The sequence below is a fragment of the Hoplias malabaricus genome, chromosome Y (genome assembly GCF_029633855.1).
Source record: "Hoplias malabaricus isolate fHopMal1 chromosome Y, fHopMal1.hap1, whole genome shotgun sequence".
NCBI classification, from domain to species: domain Eukaryota; kingdom Metazoa; phylum Chordata; class Actinopteri; order Characiformes; family Erythrinidae; genus Hoplias; species Hoplias malabaricus.
This window is the reverse complement of record NC_089820.1, coordinates 32,177,223-32,183,183: the sequence shown is the minus strand read 5'-3', so window position 1 is coordinate 32,183,183 and position 5,961 is coordinate 32,177,223. Positions and strand designations below refer to the sequence as shown.

The 5,961-nt window shown below is 62.1% G+C and overlaps 1 non-coding gene across 1 annotated transcript; it reads left to right on the top strand.

Annotated features, from left to right (window-relative positions):
* Nucleotides 1-3,612: 3,612 nt before the first annotated feature.
* Nucleotides 3,613-3,766, top strand: LOC136679832 (5.8S ribosomal RNA). Its single transcript, XR_010796616.1, has one exon. It is a non-coding gene; the product is annotated as a 5.8S ribosomal RNA (ribosomal RNA).
* The last annotated feature ends 2,195 nt before the right edge of the window (nucleotides 3,767-5,961 follow it).

Here is a 5,961-nt window from a genome sequence, read left to right as displayed (position 1 = left end):
TCGTTCGAAAAGCCTTTCCGCGGTGCGCGTCTCTTCCTCCTTCGGGGGGTCGAGTTCCACGCACCACCGACTCTCTCTCTTTCCCCAAGCCGGGTTTGAGTACCAGAGGGATCGGCCTGGTTGATCCTGCCAGTATCATATGCTTGTCTCAAAGATTAAGCCATGCAAGTCTAAGTACACACGGGCGTTGGTACAGTGAAACTGCGAATGGCTCATTAAATCAGTTATGGTTCCTTTGATCGCTCCACACGTTACTTGGTATAACTGTGGTAATTCCAGAGCTAATACATGCAAACGAAGCGTTGGAAGTGGGGGTGCCGTTTCGAGGTGGTCGGTGACTGGTTCACCTTCCCCCCTCGGCGCCCCCCACGGATACGTGCATTTATCAGAACCAAAAAACCCCCTCCCGACTCCGGTCGGGTCCGCTTTGGTGACTCTAGATAACCTTTGGCCGATCGCAGAGCCCTTCGGGGCGGCGACGTCTCATTCGAGTGTCTGCCCTATCAACTTTCGACGGTAGTCTACGGGACTACGTGTGGTGACCACGGGTAACGGGGAATCTGGGTTCGATTCCGGAGAGGGAGCCTGAGAAACGGCTACCACATCCAAGGAAGGCAGCAGGCGCGCAAATTACCCATTCCCGACACGGGGAGGTAGTGACGAAAAATATCGGTGCGAGGCCCCGTTTGAAGGTTTCGGGACCGAAATGAACTCAATCTACGTCCGTGGGTGAGGACCCATTGGAGGGCAAGTCTGGTGCCAGCAGCCGCGGTAATTCCAGCTCCAATAGCGTATGTTAACGTTGCTGCAGTTAAAAAGCTCGTAGTTGGATCCGGGGACGGGTCCCGGCTGCCGGGCCTCTGCCCGTCCGGACTTCGCGGTGGGAAGCTGCCCCTCTCCGGGGGGGTTGGGGACCCCCCGCGGGTCTCTGGGTGGAGGTCGCGGGACCTTGTCCCTACTCATCCGGTGTCCTCTGCTCCCTTCCTCCGCGGAGAGGCCCTTAGCTGGGTCGTCCGCCGCGGTTGAATACGTGGGGGGCGGAAGGGTCCGGTGCGTTTACTTTGAACAAAACAGAGTGCTCAAAGCAGGCCGAAGCGTGCCTTGAATGGACTGAGCTAGGAATAATGGAATAAGGCCTTCCCATGGGGGGCGAGTCGGAGCTCTTCGGCGAGGCGGCCGGGCGGGGCCGTTTTCTGGCCGCCGCACGGTTCCCCGAGCCGGGGGGGTATCCGACCGCTCTCTTGGTCCTATTTCGTGGGTTTGACGGACCAAAGGTCATGATTAAGAGGGACGGCCGGGGGCATTCGTACCGCACCGAGAGAGGTGAAATTCGTAGACCGGTGCGGGACGGACAAAAGCGAAGGCATTTGCCAAGAATGTTTTCATTAATCAAGAACGAAAGTCGGAGGATCGAAGACGATCAGGTACCGTCGTAGTTCCGACCGTAAACTATGCCGACCCGCGATCCGGCGGCGTTGGGTTAACGACTATGACCCGCCGGGCAGCGTCCGGGAAACCACGAGTCTTTGGGCTCTGGGGGGAGTACGGTTGCAAAGCTGAAACTTAAAGGAATTGACGGAAGGGCACCACCAGGAGTGGAGCTTGCGGCTTAATTTGACTCAACGCGGGGAACCTAACCCGGCCCGGACACGGTAAGGATTGACAGATTGACGGCTCTTTCTCGATTCTGTGGGTGGTGGTGCATGGCCGTTGGTAGTTCGTGGAGCGATTCGTCTGGTCAATTCCGGTAACGAACGAGATCCCATCCTTTAAGTAGTTACACGGCCCCTCTCCTGGGTCGGACTCTATCCCCGAAGGTCCCCGTTCGCGGGGGGTCCCCATCGGGGTGGGGGTGTTGGGGGTTTCGGCGGGGGTCCGGTTCTACCCCGGATCGGTTCGGGGAGGTGATGCGGTTGACGGGGGTTCAGTTCTGCGTCGAGTGGGTGGCTCCGGCCTCTCCCCTTCGCGTTCGGTTCCCTCCCCGATGCCGTCCGCACCTCGTTCCGCTCTCCGGGTGTGGGTTGTCCGTCCTTCGCCTTCGCCTTCCCTCTCCCCTCCCCGGTGCCCTCCCGCTTACCGCGGGCCTGAAGGTTGGGGTTCGCCCGGTGGGAATCAGCGGTCGGTGGCTAAACTTCTTAGAGCGATTTGTGGCACAGAAGCCACTTGAGAAATGGAGCAATAACAGGTCTGTGATGCCCTTAGAAGTCCGGGGTCGCACGTGAGCTACAATGGCTGGTTCAACATGTAAGTTACCCTACGCCGAGAGGTGCGGGCAATCCTATGAACGCCATTCCCCGCTGGGGACAGGGGATTGCAACTATTCCCCTCGAACGAGGAATTCCAAGTAGGCGCGGGTCACCAGCCCGCGTCGATTAAGTCCCTGCCCTTTGTACACACCGCCCGTCGCTACTACCGATCGGATGCCTCGGTGAGGTCCTCGGACCGTCCCCGGGGCGGCCCTCGAACGGGGGTCGCCTCCGGGCGATGGGAAGTCGATCGAACCCGGACATCTAGAGGGAGTAAAAGTCGTAACAAGGTTTTCGTAGGGGAACCTGCGGAAGGATCAATAACGGTGACCTGGCCGCGGTCGGCGCCCGCCGTCCGTGCCGGTTGTCGAGTCGGACTCGAGAGGCCGAACCTCCCCCCCGGCGGGTACCTTCAAGGTATGGACCGCAGAAGCCTCGTACCTTTCGTCGTCGGCCGACGTGAGTCTCTCCCCCCTCCGGGTGGGTGGACGTAGCGAGCCGGCTTCGGAACTCGGGGTTATGCGAGGACCGCCTTAGGTGCATAGGTACCCCGGTCCGCCCCTCCCGTTCGCGGGGGGAAGAGTGGCGCCGGAGCCGCCCGCCGGGTAGTTAAACCCAAAAAACCATTGATCGTTGAAGGCTTGATTGTGCGTGCGCGAGTCAAAGGGGCTTACTCACCCCCAGGGCGTTGGCCGGTGCTCGCCGGCCTCGGTGGGATCTCCCTGAACCCATCCCCCCGGCACAGGGGGCGGTGGTGGACGGGAGCGTACCGCCGGGCGAAACTCTTTCCCCTCACGGGGTTAGAGCGGAGCTTAAGAGCGCATGCAAAATACCCCCGATGTTGGCTTCGCAGAGACGGACCGTATAATAGTCTAAGGCCGGTGCGCGAGTTGAAGGGGCCTCACGAACCCCGGATGCGTTTATAAACACCCGAAAGGAGACGGCCGGTGCCCGCCGGTCCTGACTAGGTGGGATCTACCCAGCGCCTTCCCCTAAGCGGGGACTTGGGAGCGTACCACCGGGCCTCGCTCATACCCTCCGGGGTGGAGAGCTTGGCTTTGAGCGCACGCCTGAATGCCTTAGACCGGGACCCGTAACGCAGCGAACCAAACCCCTGGGCCTCGCCGGGAACGGCGGGTGCCTAGACCCCGGTCTCCTAAACCACGTAAGTCTCGGGCACCTACTCGGGCGATCGTCCCCCGGGCCGTAACTCCTCGGTCCGGTGGTGACGCCCAGGTTCAATGACCTTTCCCCCCCTGCACGGGGGTGGAAGGCACCCGGCTTGAAATATATTGGCAAAAATTGTCTCTTGTTCGAATGGCTTCCTTCGCCCGGCCTGTAACGGGCCGGGCACAAACCCGAATACGACTCTTAGCGGTGGATCACTCGGCTCGTGCTTCGATGAAGAACGCAGCCATCTGCGTTAACTAATGTGAATTGCAGGACACAGATCATCGAAATTTCGAACGCATATTGCGGCCGCGGGGGTCCATCCCGCGGCCACGCCTGTCTGAGGGTCGCTTTACCCATCGATCGGTCTCCGCGCCCCCGCTGAGAGAGAGAGACCGCGGCTGGAAGCTCGCAGGGCCTGAAAACGGCCCTTCGTCTTCCCAAACGAAGACTCGGTTCCGAGCCAGTCCACGCGGCCCGTGTTGCGAGAGAGCTCCGTACAGGGAACGGAGGGAGAGCCGAGTAGGTCCGGGTCCACGTCCGTTACGGTCTCTCCCCGAGTCCCGAGCGGGGCTCCGCGCAGTCGGACGCGGGGGTGGCGAGTGCCGATTAAACCCAGCGAGCGGGCGAGTGAGCGGGCGGGCGAGCGGCCGGGGTGGGGGGGAGGGTGTCGCGGAGTTCGGTCTCGTGCCGGGCTCTCGCCCCTCGCCCCTAGCCTTCGGCCCTCCGCCTCCGCCCTCGCCCCCGCATAAGAAACCTCTGTGTGCGGCCTCAGATCAGACGAGACGACCCGCTGAACTTAAGCATATCAGTAAGCGGAGGAAAAGAAACTAACAAGGATTCCCTTAGTAGCGGCGAGCGAACAGGGAAGAGCCCAGCGCTGAATCCCACTTTCCCCTGACCGGGGTTGGCCGGGAAATGTAGCGTACGGAAGTCCGTAAGATCCGTCTCGGTGCGGACGCGGGACCAAGTCCTCGCGAACGTGGCTTCTTCCCATAGACGGTGAAAGCCCGGTAGCGAGTCCCGCGTTCCCGCCCGGGTAGGTCGGGCTTCTCGGAGTCGGGTTGCTTGGGAATGCAGCCCAAAGCGGGTGGTAAACTCCATCTAAGGCTAAATACCGGCACGAGACCGATAGCGAACCGAGTACCGTGAGGGAAAGTTGAAACAGGACTTTGAAGAGAGAGTTCAACAGAGCGTGAAACCGTTGAGAGGTAAACGTACGGGGACCGAGAAGACTGCCCCGGGGGATTCAGCCGGGCGGACGGCCCCGCGCTCGTCGGGTTCCGCGGTCGGGGGTGCGAGCGTATCCGGGCGAGAGGGGTGGGGTGCCGACTCCACCGCTCCCCGCTTCGGCTCTGCGCTTCGCCTCTGGACTTCGGGCCTGTCGGGCGTACGGAGGTCCGGCCCCGCCCGGTGTACTTTCCCCGCGTGGTGGTGAGTCGCGACCGGCTCCGGTTAGGCTTGGAAGGGCCCGAGGGTGAAGGTAGGTCCGTCCGGAGAAGGGAGCCCCACGCGGCCCCCGGACACGGGCGTTCCGCTACAGCCCCTCGCTCCGACTTCGCCGATAACGCCGGGGCCGTGGAGCAATGTCCTTTCCGCGTTCTCCCCTCCTCCGGGATGGGGATGGGGGCCCCCCCCGATCGTTCGGTCGAAGCGGGCCGGCTGGGCTGTCCTCAGCCCCGGGCTAGGCCCGCTACGGCGATGCGGGGGGCGATCCAGGCCCACAGCACCCGAACGCCTAAGGTCAGCGGCTAAGTTCGGACCCCGAACGACCCGTCTTGAAACACGGACCAAGGAGTCTAACGCGTATGCGAGTCGAAGGGACCAGAACCCCCGGAGGCGCAACGAAGGTGAAGGCCGGCGCGCGTCGGCTGAGGTGGGATCCGTCCTAACCCTCCGAGGGGGCGGGCGGCGCACCACCGGCCTGCTCTTCCCACGTGCGGAGAGCGGAGCCAGAGCATACGCGGTGGTACCCGAAAGATGGTGAACTATGCCTGGGCAGGGCGAAGCCAGGGGAAACCCTGAGTGGAGGCCCGCAGCGGTCCTGACGTGCAAATCGGTCGTCCGACCTGGGTATAGGGGCGAAAGACTAATCGAACCATCTAGTAGCTGGTTCCCTCCGAAGTTTCCCTCAGGATAGCCGGCGCCGAAACTTCAAGTTTTATCCGGTAAAGAAATGACTGGAGGCCGCGGGGCCGAAACGGGCCTCGCCCTACTCTCAAACTTTAAATGGGTAAGAGGCCCGGCTCGCAGGCTTGGAGCCGGGCATGGAATTGACGGTGCCGAGTGGGCCACTTTTGGTAAGCAGAACTGGTGCTGCGGGATGAACCGAACGCGCGGGTTAAGGCGCCCGACGCAGACGCTCATCAGACCCCAAGAAAGGTGTCGGTTGATATAGACAGCGGGGCGGTGGCCATGGAAGTCGGCATCCGCTAAGGAGTGTGTAACAACTCACCTGCCGAATCAACTGGCCCTGAAAATGGATGGCGCTGGAGCGTCGGGCCCATACCCGGCCGTCGCTGGCGGTACTTGTCTCCCACCCCCC